The sequence below is a fragment of the Rattus norvegicus genome, chromosome 4, assembly GCF_021556685.1.
Source record: "Rattus norvegicus strain SHRSP/BbbUtx chromosome 4, alternate assembly SHRSP_T2T, whole genome shotgun sequence".
Lineage (NCBI taxonomy): Eukaryota > Metazoa > Chordata > Mammalia > Rodentia > Muridae > Rattus > Rattus norvegicus.
The window spans coordinates 79675357-79690523 of NC_141537.1; positions in this window are offsets into that span (position 1 = coordinate 79675357).

The window sequence follows — 15167 nt, forward strand, 5'->3', positions numbered from 1 at the left end:
GGTAGATAGATGGATGGATGGATGTATGGATAGATAGATAAAATTAAAAAACTCAAAATCAAAATAGTACAAGGTAACTTAGGAAGGTGTTGGATATATACATCACCTTGATGGTTATCACAAGTGTTTGCATATGTGCAAACCAAACTGTGCCTGCCAAATGTGTGATTCTTGTTACTTATGCCTTGATAAAGGATGCTATTTTTGTATTAGAAGACACCCACTGGTTTGTTGAATTATGCTTTGCATCCTCAGGAAGAGGCATGCTTGAGAGGAGAAAAGTCAAACCATGCAGTGGTTTGAAGGGATGTTCTCTGTAGTCTTGGGCATTTGAATAGCATTTGGTAGCATGTTTGGGAAGGTTTAAGAAGTGGAGCATTACCCATGGCTCCAGCTGCATATGCAGCAGAGGATGGCCTTGTTGGACACCAATGGGAGAAGAAGCCGTTGGTCTTGCCAAGGCTCAATGCCCCAGTGTAGGGGAATGTCAAGATGGGAAGGAGAGAGGGAGTGGGTGGGGAAACAACCTCATAGAAGCAGGGGGAGGGAGGATAGGATAGGAGGTTTATGAATGGGAAACCGGGAAAGGGGATAACATCTGAAATGTAAATAAAAAAATCCAATTAAAAAGAAAGAAGTGGGGCCTTGCTGGAAGAGTTACTTCACTGCTTGCAAGCTTTGAGGTTCCCAAACCATGGACTACTCCCAGGTCACTCTCTCTGGCTGGTTTGTGCATGTGGTTCAATGTGAGCCCTCAGCTTTCTGCTCCGGCCACCATGTTTTGATTCATGGACACTAAGCCTCTGCAATGGTAGGCCTGCATAATCCCTACTTTCTATAAGTTGCCTTGGTCATGGTGTTCTATCCCAGGAAGGAAACTAGTACAAACAGTGAGAGAAGCTAGGGCTGAGGGAATGAGAATGCATGCTGGGCTCTGGCTGAATGATGAATCGTTTCAATAGTCTTACTAATGCAGGAAATCAGTACGTCCCTGGGGCAATGGAGAGACTGTTAAGAGAAAGAAGAAAGTCTGAGTAGCTATTGTGGAGAGTGAGCCTGGGGGCCAGAGGAAGGAGCATGGCTGAATCAGATCTTCATGGAAAGCATTCTGTAGCCTGAATGAGAAAGCAGAGGAGGCTTTGCCTACACATGGGAATAGGCATTGTAGACCTAGTGAGAGTCAGGGAGACCCGTGAATCATAGAATAAACTATTATAAAGGGGATCTTTCTAATTTAGTTAGCTAGCTCAGATAGTTGGGACTCTGAGGGGGTAGATGGAGTCATTCAGAAGTTGGCGGCAGACCAGAGACTGATGACAGTATGTTAGAGTTTGGTGGTGAGCAATAGAAATGGGCTCTGACTCACTTAACTCAGAGAATATACTAGGTATGAAGTCTTGGAGGGAAGGGTAATCTGAAGAACCAAATTGAGAAAGTTGGACTTGCAGTTCCCAGGATCCAGATGGCAGGAAGCACTGCCCTTGGGGGCCCGCTGGGACCAAGTGAGCCCTCTACTCTGGTTGTTTTCCCTCAGTTCTTGGGAGAAAGGAGTAGACTGACTAAGCTTTAAAGGACAACTTGATAGGTAGCTTAGGCAATTTTTCTCAAAGCAATGCCATTCTCGGAAGCCGGATGGCTACAGAGGATTGAGGTCAAGAGGTAGAGCTCGTGGTGCCAGAGTAGTGTAGCATAGCCACCGGATCAGGACTCTGGAAACAGAAAACCCATTGTAACTATCTGCATCCAAGTACCTGAGAATTGTCCATTCTTCTCTTTCTCCATCTGTAAAGCATGTATACTAGAGATTTGAATTAATATATGTGAAGTGAGGCCAGAGGTAACTGAAAGGTCTTTTTTAGTGGCCCATTATCATGGATGCATCCTGGATGCATTCTGTCCCTACAACACCACGAGGTGGCCATATTGGACATATCATGGAGGTTGCATCTAACTGAGATTTCTCTTTCCAGCTGCGATAGCTTATGTTGGTTTTTTAAATCAGTCTCCCACTACCTCAGTGTGCAAGACAGATAGTGTAGGTTAAAGCCCAACCTCCAGTTAATGATAACGATTATTATTTAAGCCCATATTAGAGGCAGTTCCCCAGACAACCGCTATTGAGGGGATAACTTGTACTGAGAAAACACAGATCTTAGAGTCTGAAGTTCTAGGTTCTAATCCTAGCCCTGGCTCTTGTTCATTCAGTGACTTGGGTAAATTAGCTAATAATTCTGAGCATCCGTCCACTCATCTGTAAAGTGGATGGCGACGCTGCCTAAGGGAAGGGACGTGTGAGAGCAGCATGTGAGCTGTAGAACGACATACAAATAGTAGGATGTGCATCCTGTTGTGGATACTCCAGGGTTTTCAAACCCTCCACAGGAGTAGTCCTCTGCCTGTGCTGGCACATACTGGCCAGAGCCATCCCAGGGTCCTTTTGGTGTTGTTTATTTTTCAGACTTGCTCTGTAGCTCAGACTGGCCTTACACTTGCCCACCACACCGGGTCAGGGCTGATGCCGTGGATGGTCTCTACGGAGACCAGGTTTTTAACTCCACTCCATGAGCAGGAGCCTGGAACCACCTACTAGCCTAAAAAGGCAGCCAATGCCAGTGCCCGGGACTCCAACTGCTTCTGGTCCTATAGTCACACTCACGGGAGAATGTCTGTGCAAAGTGCGGAAGTGAAGCCCAAGAGTCACTTGGTTTGTGCTGAAATTCTGCATTTGGGTGGAATGTAGCTCTAACACAGTTTCTTCTCTGCTAAAGGAGAGGATTGATGTTCACAGTGTGTCCTCGGGAGAGCTTTTTCTTTATCTATAGGATATTAGGGGAGAGCTGGCCGATGTTCAGGTTGCTTCTGATTTCTGAGCCATCCCAAGTCCCTTTGAGGCACTGGTCATAACTTCAGACTGTTTGCTTCTTTTAAGGTTTTCTTTTAATTGAATTCACTTGAATGGATGCACCATGGCGATAGTAACCGCAACTGTTTTGTCTTCCGTTTTTCCTGGCTGATGCTCCATGTATAATAGTACTTAATAGCAATTTCCTAAGTAGTACAGAGGACCCAGTCAGTCAGTAGAAAGGGACTATAATTCTTCTCAAGGTTGATTATTTTTACACACATGGTCTTTCTGGTACATTTGGTACTGTCTAGTGCTAATATTAATTTTATAGTTTGAGAATAACTTTACAGAGTTAGCGAAGATACTCCATATTGCTGCGATGCATTTGCTTAAGGACGATTTTAATAACACAGACATTGAAAATGCACGCTTCCATGTATGATTACTCTACTCCCATTTTGCCAAGCACGTGAATGTCAGAGGACTTGACTTCTGCCCAGTTATATGCTGTTTTTATATCTGGCATTTGATATATGTGCGAGCACTTGGGCGAGCACTGCTGTTTGGTCTGTTAAGGGTAAAAATGAACCATAAATACGTTGTCTTTGACCTTGAGATCATCAATTAAGGCCAAACAGGTTAGAAAAGAAGCTTTTAGTTTCTTAAAGATATTAAGATTGCTCAGAGCACCGAAAGAGCAGAGGCCCAGACCAATTACAGCCCATTTTATGAGCCCTGGCAAGGGTATATATTTGATTCTTGTTGTTTGTCCTTACAGAGTCCTTATTTTTTTCATAAATTAAGACCAATCAGTCATAGGAACATGAAATTCCATTTATATTCCCAGATGACTAATGGCCTGGCTTTTGATTCTCCAGTTCAAACTCTGATGAAACAAAGCAGTAGCTGAGTGGTATTAGCAATTGGACCCTGTCAGGTCTGGCCATGAGCACGACCAAAAGGGCTGACCCTGAGCCCAGCCTCCATTTGTAGTTTTTTAAATGAAGTGAATAATCAGTTGATCATGACTGGGGAGAGACTGACAGCCTACTCTGGCCTTCCTAAGCTCCTCTTCTAACCAGCAGTTATACGAGTCTCAGGTTCAGAAAGGCCACTAGAAGACTTGGCTAGCCTACAGTGTGCATGCTACACTTTCCCCAAGGACTCAGAGGGACCCATCTGGTCCCCTGAAATATATATCCTTTGTTTCTCCAAGTGTCAACATGTGAACAATTCTTAATTTAATTGTATAGGATGATCCCAAACCTGGAGATTCCAGACATACTTTTTGGAGACTAGAGTAGGGAAACAGGAATGCATGGTAAGAAAGAGACAAGTGGGTGTGAGACCAACGAAGCTTAGCATTGAAGAATAAGCTTTGAACAACCCCCTCCTGTTCAGCTGCCGCTGTTTGAAGCAATAGCAGGTAACCACACATGGTGAAAAGAGCTTCCTACCCTTCACAGCCTGGGAACTCCAAGCCCAGTTCCATTTATCTACAATTCCTCAACTGGAAATTTCCCAGAGGATGGGACAGAATGACTTTGGTTCACAGATCTAAAGACTGACTAAGCGTCACTGGCCAGTGGCAGGGTGGCCAGTAGTCGGAGAAGAGCTTTAAAAATCCTATCTGGAGCTCTGAAACCCATCACCTCCAGGTTCTCAGGTTCACTGTAGCATTGCAACCCTGGATCAATTCTTTCACTTGTTTATGGGGGATATGTCAGGTGAAGCAATTCACTGTCTAGACTAACATAGTTTGTGGGAGAAGGCGATGTCATAAGGAGTCAGTAATGGACAAGATCAATATTGTTGAGCTAATCCAAAATGGACCACCAGGGAGGATTTTCTAGCAGGGGAGTACTGAATTAGACCTGCATTTCAGAAAGGTCATCCTGGAATGGAGATGAGCAAAGAAGTAGGAAAGATAATATCAGAGGCAAGAACATGATTTGGACGAATGCAGTTGCTGAAGGGATGGCTGGGCAGAGTGGTTGGATGAGACACTGGAGACAGATTGCAGGTTTAGTGACTCACTGGATGTGACAGCTGAAAGGAGGGGGAGCTGACTGAGTTGTCTAGTCATGATGCCACAAGTCATGATGATCTGGACGGAGGGTAGAGTGAGGTTAGGAGAGAGGATTCTGCTTCGGTGTGACTGGGAGAACGTGTGGCAAAGCCCAGTAAGCAGTAGGAATAATGACCTTGAACATGACAGATGTGGATACAACAAAGATTTAGGAGTCATCCGAGTAAAGGGAGATCAACCAACAGCCAAGGTGAAAATTGTCATCACCAGATTGTGATGGTGTTTGGGCTCTTCCAAGAGACCCTGTAAATGGGTGTGCAGCCAAGTCAATGAAGCCAGACACTTGCCTGTGTGCAGACTCAACTGATCCCAAGATGAAATTAGCACAACCCTTCAGCAGTTGAGAAAATCTTTAGCTCCCATTGAATGAGGACATTGTATAATACACAAACATGCTGTAATCTGGCCACATCTAGGGAATGACTGACTTGTGAAAATACTGCTGACTGGCCACCATCTTTCCTTCTTCAAGGTGGTTTCACCACTGGGCTCACAACTGCTGTGACTTCCTCTAGGGTTGTGTGTGCCTCCTATGCCTGCAGGCAGATGTGGTGATTCAATGTTCTGGGGTCTTGGGACATTTGGGGATAGGATGTGAAAGCATTTCTTAGTGCATTATCTTTCTGGAAATAGGAATGGCATCAAATTTTAAGCAGCTCACCGTGCTCAGCCACAATCGAAAGTGAAATGTACTAATTTCTACTTTTGTCCATCTTAGAATTGAAGGGTGCTCTAATTTGCTTTCTGTATGTTGTATGGTGCAAGGTTCTATCAAAGTATACGTGACACATGCATTGTATGAACATGATACCACTTAGGAACTAGACAAAGCACATAAAGGTTCTTTATCATGGCTTTCCATTGACTTTAGTAATGGATGGGACTGTGGGTCACACACTCACTCACTAAGACAACAGCTAAGATTGCTCTTCTTTGGGTCATTAATGCAATGTAGGACCTTTCATAAAGTGTATTGAGTGTCTTGAACCCAAAGGGACATTTACAAAGGCCTTTCAGTGACATTATTGAACAAGACAGCAAGCCTGTAAGTTTAGGAACTCACAGGGCACTTCTGACGTGAAGACTGCATACTGTATAGATACAAAGCCAGGGACCCTGGGACATGTGCTGCAGATCAGACACTGTGAGGCACTCTCCATGCCTTACTGATCAGTTCCATAAGGTTCTGGAGGAAGCTGACACATTTATAGTGATGTGAATTAAAACCAAAACCAACCAACTAACCAACCAACCAAACAAACAAACAAATACAGAGTTGTTTCTTCCAGCGGCCCAGTTAGGGGCATGTCAGGATGGCCTTTAAGGAATAGACACAGCAGAAAACATGAGTTCCTGAAAGCTATGGATCTCTTCAAAGGTTAAGGAATAAACAGAAGACCTGAATCAATCTTCATAGAGTAGAGAGTGTCTCATTCCAGGGGGACATTAGGACATCAACTTGTCCTAATCTTTTCATTAACTAGGAGATGAAGCGACTAGTGCAGCACAGTCTAGACAGTGTCCGCGCTCTGGCTGCAAAGGCAGGTAGCTGAAGCCCCAGGCTCCCTGATTCTCCTAACTTAATTGTGGTAGGAGGAAGAAAGGGCAGGGCATATCTTGTGCTGGGCTCTGCTGTGTAACTCGACCCCTCTGGCACGGTATAGCTAATGTTATCTTGAAATAACAGTGGTCTTGCCTACCCCAAGAACAGCCTCACAAGAATGGCCCATTGGGAGTCACAATGCATCATGCGAGAGCATCCCTCCCCTAGGATACATAATCTGTCACCATTTCTGGAAGGACACATTTTCTTCCATTGTGTAGCTTTGAAAAGGTGATCCCTTCCTGTAATTAAGTCCAATAAACTCATTGGTTTACCAAGCCAAGTGGTAGAATAATTTCTTTAGTCTGTCCTTGGAGCTTTCTGTAGGGTGAACAAATGCTTGCTTACATCTCCCCAGGTAATGTTAACATAACAAGTAACTCGGTCATAGCTGGCTAGCTAGAATTTTGGTGTGGAGAAGAGGTTGGATTTTCTGAATGGGGACCTCATGCATTCACCAAGTGGAGATCAGCAGCTTATTGGAGGGGTGCCAGTCACCAACCTTCCCTCGGCTCATGGCTTACACTTGTCACTGTGAGAATGTTAAAAAGAGCACTGAATTATGTTGGCCCTGTTATCAAGGGCAGTACAACGTCATCAGAATAGCTTCCTAGAGGGTGGTTGGTATTGGGGCAGAGACAGAGTAACAGGGATACCTGAGAATGATGGGGTGTACTGAGTCCTCTGGTGGGTGTGTACTGCTCTCCCTGCTGAACAAAACAACCCAATGATTGTTCTCACTTGGTTACCTCACAGCTTCCTAGTCATTAACCCTAGGAAATACTTAGATTCAGGGGAGACAAATAGAATCCTCTGCTTTCACACTGAACTTTAGAAGTTCATAGTTAGTAAAAGTGTTAAACATACTGAAACTTGGTACAGTTCGGGTTTCTTTGAGAACCCTGGAATACCTTGAAAGCCATAGCATTGCGGCTCCTACTGAGCATTTTCTCTTCACGCTACCTCGTGTTAAGTTGATCTTTGTTGACCTTACCGTCTACTCATCACTACCCTTGCATGAGAACACCTATGCCATGGTCAGATGTGCTGCTTACTAACCAACTTGGGAAAAATCCATCACTTACTTTCATGGAAGCAGAATCCCTAAAAGCCTGAGGATTTTGTGCTCTATTTGTCACAAGACATCTGCCCAAATTGATGCTGTTTACAACGAGGGTGCTGATGCTTGTGAGTCATTTGTACTAGTCCATAGCATGAGGGAACCTGACTCCCAGGGATTCATGCATCCCGGGCTGAACTGTACTTGGACTTCTACAAGTTCATGTTGTTTGAATTCACAAGCAGTTCTGTCTTCCACAAGCCATTTTTTCATTTTGCCTTATAATAGTAATGATTAATAATGATGATGATGATACCCAAGCACTTTTTTCTTTGCTTTAGATTTTGAAATATTTTATGATAAACTTTAAGTTTACTTAGAACTTAGAGCAGTGAAGGAACATAGCTAACAATCATAAATGTGTGTCATCTGTCTGTCCCCAGCTGCTACATACAGAACACACTTCCCTGTTTTCTTTTCTTTGCCCTTGGCAGATGTTACTAATCAGTCATGACAAGCTTTCAATGAACCTGAGTAGGACCTCACCCTCCTCAGGCTGGCAGGTCAGGAAAGTACTGTCCACTGACCCGATCCAGACACAAGATTTAAGAATAAGATAGAAAAATAGCCTTTGCTATTCTATCAGGCCCTTATTATTTACTTTTATTTTATTCTTGCTATGAAGATTCAAACAGAACACATTTTTTTACAGTTATACACTCTGAAACTAAGATTAAATAAGTTGTCAGCCACATTCAGTTAGTGTGAATCCAGATGCTTGGATAGAAGTTTGCTGTTTGAGCCTCTTTATACAGATTGGGGACCTGGGGACATGGTTTGTGTGACTCCTGGATCAAAGTGTATTACAGACACAGCAGCTTGTATATCCCTAACTCATCTAGTCATTCCACAGATGGTTACTGAGGGCTCAGCACTGTTGCAGGCATTAGACAGCAGTGGATAAACACATACAACCCACATCCTTGAGAATAAGAGACAAAAACAGGAGGAAGAGGAAGAGGGGAAGGGAAGAGGGAGAGTGGAAGGGAAGAGGGAGAGGGGAAGGGAACAGGGAGAGGGGAAGGGGACAGGGAGAGGGGAAGGGGTATTTGTCTTGGATGGCAACCCAGGATTGCCTCTGGATAGAGGAGACAGATGTGGCCCACAGGAAATGATAGCTCATAAAGGGAAAGGAGAGACTTCGTGTTAGGATGAGTTGGTTTGCTTTAATTGGGCATGTTAATTAGGTGAGCTAAAGGGGGCTTTTGATTGCTGGACTTCAATACTTTGATAACTGGACCTTGGTGGTCAGCCTCAGGAGGGAGAAGTGGCCCGATAAGGGAAAGGACCTTGGAGACTAGCTTTACAATGTAATCTAATGGTTTTAGCAAGGCAGAGGGGATGGGGGAAGGGCGAGGCCTGCCAGAGTCCTGTTTGCCATGCTCAGGTTGGCCAGAGTCCCTTCAAGGACTACTTTTATACATGCTGTCACAGGAATGGGGGAAGGTTGCTACCTTTAGAGAATACAAACCACCTTTAAGATGCGATACACCGAATCTTCTCTAACTGCTGGATTCTGAGTCTGAATCTGAGGAACCAATCAACCATGGTTGGTAAAAACATATTTTTATAATTGCATCTGCAACTAGTTGCACAGCCCCCCTTCTGCTCTTTTTAGTTAAATGCGCTCTGACAATTTCATAGATGTACATAATACATTCTAATTCCTCTCAGCATCACCCTCTTTTGTCCCCCACGCACCCCCGTCTAGCCTTCTTCTTCCTTACTGGTCCTTTTCCTATCAGTACCTGCTTCATTTTCTGGCCTATTGAATTGAACCAGGGCCATCTGTGCAACTACGGGTTCCGAACTGTCCATTGGAGTTTTATAGACAACCCAAGGGGGTACCCAACTGATGACAATAATTCCTCCTCTTCCAGACTCTTTCAGTAGATCGGCAGGGAGGGTGGGCCTCATGATCTCTCCCCTGTCTCTTGGATTGTTGACAGGACCAGTGCATGTAACCATAGCTGCTGACTGCAGTGGCTGTGTCAGGCCCAGACAAGGTAGCTCCAGAGTAGAGTTATGTTGTGAGCCAGCCTGTGTGCCCCACCTTTCCTGGAACATACTAAGGAATAGGAATTTGGATTTTGTTTACCATGTTCTTGAAATAAAGGTCTCAAGACTTCTGGAATTTCATGAGTGATAGGTGAAGCATCCTTGGGGATTTTCTGAGAGCCAGGAGCATCTTTTGTTTTAATGGTTGTCTCTTGGTGGGCTTCTGAATGGGCCTGGTCATCAGTGATTTTAAAACAAATGGAATGTTCAGTTCTAACCTCATTCCCTAACTCATCGTGTCTATGTGAGGAGGACCTCATAGGGGTCCTGAGAGCTTTTAGGTTGGTAGACAAATTCACATACTGGTAAGATGGCACCATTGTGTGAGAGACTCTTTCTGAGAAGACAGACACACATGCAGATAGGAGCCCATGATGATGATCAAAATGACACATTTATATGGGCCCAAGTTGGTGATGACTCAGGAACCCTGGCACTCTCTGCACAGCCTGTGGGCTCGTCCAGGCAGCCCAGCTGGTCATCTTCTCTCCCAACAGCGCTGGGGAAGGCCAAGTTTCAACGTACCCAGCCATGTGACGTTTTGTTTACCCCCTGAGTTTCAAGAGTCTCTCACTCCTTCCTGGAGGGTTTTGTTAGTTCTATATAATGTGGGCCCGGCCAAGCCTCCAACGTGTACCTTTCATCTGGATGCCTCATTCTGTTATCTTTACAATATTTTACAATAAAGTGTTGAGTTTGGTGACATCCCAGGAAGCTGTCAAACCTGAAAGATGTTATGGGAACCCCTAATCTGTAGCCAAGTTGGACAGAAGTGTGTGTCCTGGGTACCCAACGCTTACAACTGACATTTTGAGTTGGGGGCTCGCATAGGCTATGCTCTAACTCTGGACAGTCAGCATCAGAAATGATTTACATTTTATGATACCTAATTTGTGTCTTTGAGATATTGGAGATTTGCTTGCTATGGAAACATACACTTGGTGTGTAGAGAGAAAATCTTGTGTATGGTATGAATGCATTTCCTGCCAATTAGAAAGCATAGGTCCTGTGGCTTAGGCAGGAAATGGGAGGTGGGACATCTGGAAGGAGAAAGAATTCTGGGATAGTGTCAGGCATGGGGACATCCACCCCGGAAAGACATGAGGAGACAGACACATGGTACCTGTTCACAGGTAACCAGATTAAAATGTGGATTAAAATAAATGGGTCATCTGAAGTCATGATTCTAGTTAGAGAAGAGCCTAGCTATTTGGCCAGAATATTTGTAAATATATTTTGAGTCTGAGTCTTATTTCTGGGAGCATGGGGCTGGGAGGAAGAACCAGACCTGAACTTTACACTGGTGCAGAAGTGTGTGAGTAGAGAGACTCCTCCCTCTACTGCCCTTTTGCATGTGACAGAGCATTCCCCTAGAGCTCACACCGGTCCAGTGCAGGTTGTGCACAGCCTCGCCTTCTGTGCACACTATTGTGTGCGGGACAAGGATTCAGGCAGCATCTGCAGCATCTGCGGCATCTGCAGCATCTGCAGCATCTGGGGCATCTGCAGCATCTGCAGCATCTGCAGCATCTGCAGCATCTGCAGCATCTGGGGCATCTGCAGCATCATCTGCATCATCTGCAGCATCTGCGGCATCTGCGGCATCTGCAGCATCTGCAGCATCTGGGGCATCTGCAGCATCTGCAGCATCTGCATCATCTGCAGCATCTGCATCATCTGCAGCATCTGCAGCATCTGCAGCATCTGCAGCATCTGCAGCATCTGCAGCATCTGCAGCATCTGCGGCATCTGCAGCATCTGCAGCATCTGCAGCATCTGCGGCATCATCTTTGCTCTCGTCCCGTCTTCCATCTCTTTCTTCTCCAGCCTGAAGATTATGAGAGATAAAACAGTGCCCTGACCAAAGTGAGAGAACCAGTCAATCGATAACATTTTACTGTGATAATAATAGACCTACTCTTCAATAAAGTCAAATGATGGACAGTAGGCATTTGTCACAGAGTGGATGGCAGCATGATTCAGAATAAAGTTCAGAAGACAGAAGAAAAGCACAGGTGCAGTTAGGATGTGTACCTTAAGGGATGAGATAGTTAATGAAAATATCAAAGGGGCTAAGTAAAATTTAGAGAATTTACTGAGGTAACTAGGTTAAGTCATGAAGGCTAGTGGACAACCATAGGCAAAGGAGCATTGCCACGTGCAATAGAATCCACAATATAAGCAAAATCAGTGTCAGAAAATGGACTCATCATACAGAGTTATTCTCTTCCAACTGCTGTTTACACCCATGATCTATGTCATCTTGGATGCCACCAGTTGACAAAGGGAGGCCAGCTAGTGCTGAGACCTAGTAGTCAAAATAAAGGAGCAGTGGGCGCTCTAGATTCCCAGAGGAAGGTGTGTCCCACCTGTGTGTATTGGCAGACACAACTCAGTGATTGCCATATCGGTAGCCATGGGAGGAATGTGTTTCTCGTTGGGATTTTTCTTTTTTTTTTTATTATTATTAACTTGAGTATTTCTTATATACATTTCGAGTGTTATTCCCTTTCCCAGTTTCCGGGCAAACATCCCCCTCTCCCTCCCCTTCCTTATGGGTGTTCCCCTCCCAACCCTCCCCCCATTGCCACCCTCCCCCCACCAGTCTAGTTCACTGGGGGTTCAGTCTTAGCAGGACCCAGGGCTTCCCCTTCCACTGGTGCTCTTACTAGGATATTCATTGCTACCTATGAGGTCAGAGTCCAGGGTCAGTCCATGTTTAGTCTTTAGGTAGTGGCTTAGTCCCTGGAAGCTCTGGTTGCTTGGCATTGTTGTACATATGGGGTCTCGAGCCCCTTCAAGATCTTCCAGTTCTTTCTCTGATTCCTTCAATAGGGGACCTATTCTCAGTTCAGTGGTTTGCTGCTGACATACACCTCTGTATTTGCTGTATTCTGGCTGTGTCTCTCAGGAGAGATCTACATCCGGCTCCTGTCGGCCTGCACTTCTTTGCTTCATCCATCTTGTCTAATTGGGTGGCTGTATATGTATGGGCCACATGTGGGGCAGGCTTGAATGGGTGTTCCTTCAGTCTCTGTTTTAATCTTTGCCTCTCTCTTCCCTGCCAAGGGTATTCTTGTTCCCCTTTTAAAGAAGGAGTGAACCATTCACATTTTGATCATCTGTCTTGAGTTTCATTTGTTCTAGGCATTTAGGGTAATTCAAGCATTTGGGCTAATAGCCACTTATCAGTGAGTGCATACCATGTATGTCTTTCTGTGTTTGGGTTAGCTCACTCAGGATGATATTTTCCAGTTCCAGCCATTTGCCTACGAATTTCATAAAGTCGTTGTTTTTGATAGCTGAGTAATATTCCATTGTGTAGATGTACCACATTTTCTGTATCCATTCCTCTGTTGAAGGGCATCTGGGTTCTTTCCAGCTTCTGGCTATTATAAATAAGGCTGCAATGAACATAGTGGAGCACGTGTCTTTTTTATATGTTGGGGCATCTTTTGGGTATATGCCCAAGAGAGGTATAGCTGGATCCTCAGGCAGTTCAATGTCCAATTTTCTGAGGATCCTCCAGACTGATTTCCAGAATGGTTGTACCAGTTTGCAATCCCACCAACAATGGAGGAGTGTTCCTCTTTCTCCACATCCTCGCCAGCATCTGTTGTCCCCTGAGTTTTTGATCTTAGCCATTCTCACTGGTGTGAGGTGAAATCTCAGGGTTGTTTTGATTTGCATTTCCCTTATGACTAAAGATGTTGAACATTCCTTTAGGTGTTTCTCCACCATTCGGCATTCCTCAGCTGTGAATTCTTTGTTTAGCTCTGAGCCCCATTTTTTAATAGGGTTATTTGTTTCCCTGTGGTCTAACTTCTTGAGTTCTTTGTATATTTTGGATATAAGGCCTCTATCTGTTGTAGGATTGGTAAAGATCTTTTCCCAATCTGTTGGTTGCCGTTTTGTCCTAACCACAGTGTCCTTTGCCTTACAGAAGCTTTGCAGTTTTATGAGATCCCATTTGTCAATTCTTGATCTTAGAGCGTAAGCCATTGGTGTTTTGTTCAGGAAATTTTTTCCAGTGCCCATGTGTTCCAGATGCTTCCCTAGTTTTTCTTCTATTAGTTTGAGTGTGTCTGGTTTGATGTGGAGGTCCTTGATCCACTTGGACTTAAGCTTTGTACAGGGTGATAAGCATGGATCGATCTGCATTCTTCTACATGTTGACCTCCAGTTGAACCATTTGGCTAGTCCTTGTGTAGCTGCAATGTGTTTCTCTGTAATGCAGAGAAACCCACACAGCTTTACCCAAATTTTGCCAATGATTTTCTTCAGTTACCCCATTTTACTTGTTATCACATTGGTTTAAAGGAGCAGGAACCAACACATAACAATGAGGTTCACTTACTTCGATAGGGTCTGGATCTGACCACCTGCACTAAACTGATCACTAAGCATCCTGTTAATCTATTGATTCTTTATTGTGAAAGTGAGGACAACAGCAGCTTGGTGAAGATGAGTACATGATCTCAGTGTGACAGTCTGCCATGGGCCACCACGTTGAATGTCTGCCATAAACAGAGGACAACAGGAAAGGTCCGAACTCTGGCACTGGACAGACTGTCTAAAATGCTTAACATCCGTTATCTCTCATGGGATGGAAACAGAGGGCAGTGTCACTTGCCTTTCTAACAGAAGTAAACTAACTGTTCTGTGACCCAGGCAGGATATGCAAACAGCACTCTTAAGAACTATTGCCCTCACCTCGGACAGCAGTAACTCACTGTAATCAGACCAGAGCCTCAGCTCCCTAGTTCTGCTGTATAAATGTGGCTAAATGGTCACGTGACTGTTATGTAACTACGGGTGGCTACAGGCTCTGCAGACTTTGTAGGCAGCCAAGATGGACAGAAATTTAAAGCTTATAAGTGGCTGTCTTTAGGCAATGTTCTTCAGAATGTCAGAAGGAAGGGAACATTGAAAATAAATTTTCCACCCAGAAAATCACAAATGTGCTGGGTAGCATGGTTCTGGAACAGGTGGGGACTGTTAGTGCTGAAGTCCTTTGATTCATCATCAGCCAACTTCTGAGTTTTTGAGGCTTGAAGTGCCCCTCTTGAATATCGTGTGCATTCATTGTGTACTGATTTTTATTGTTTTGGATTGGTGGTCGGTTGAATCTAACCAAGTCAAAACATTTAAAGAATTGCTTATTTTATTTCTCCAAAGCAGCATTCCTCAACCCTGTAAATTTGTGTTCCCTTAATAACCATAAAACTCATTTCTCCCTTCATCCTTGAATGACATATGGACCACTGCTAACCACGGTCACACAGAACTTTTCCTACCGTAAGAGTAGAAACCATTTTGTTAGCCTTCAATTATGTTGAAATACTGAATGCACTTCCTGACCCAGTTAGGATTATGCTTTGGGTCCTTAACTGTAGGTTCCATGGTAGCTGAATGAACAGGGACACACACAGTCTACTCCAATGAAAACTTA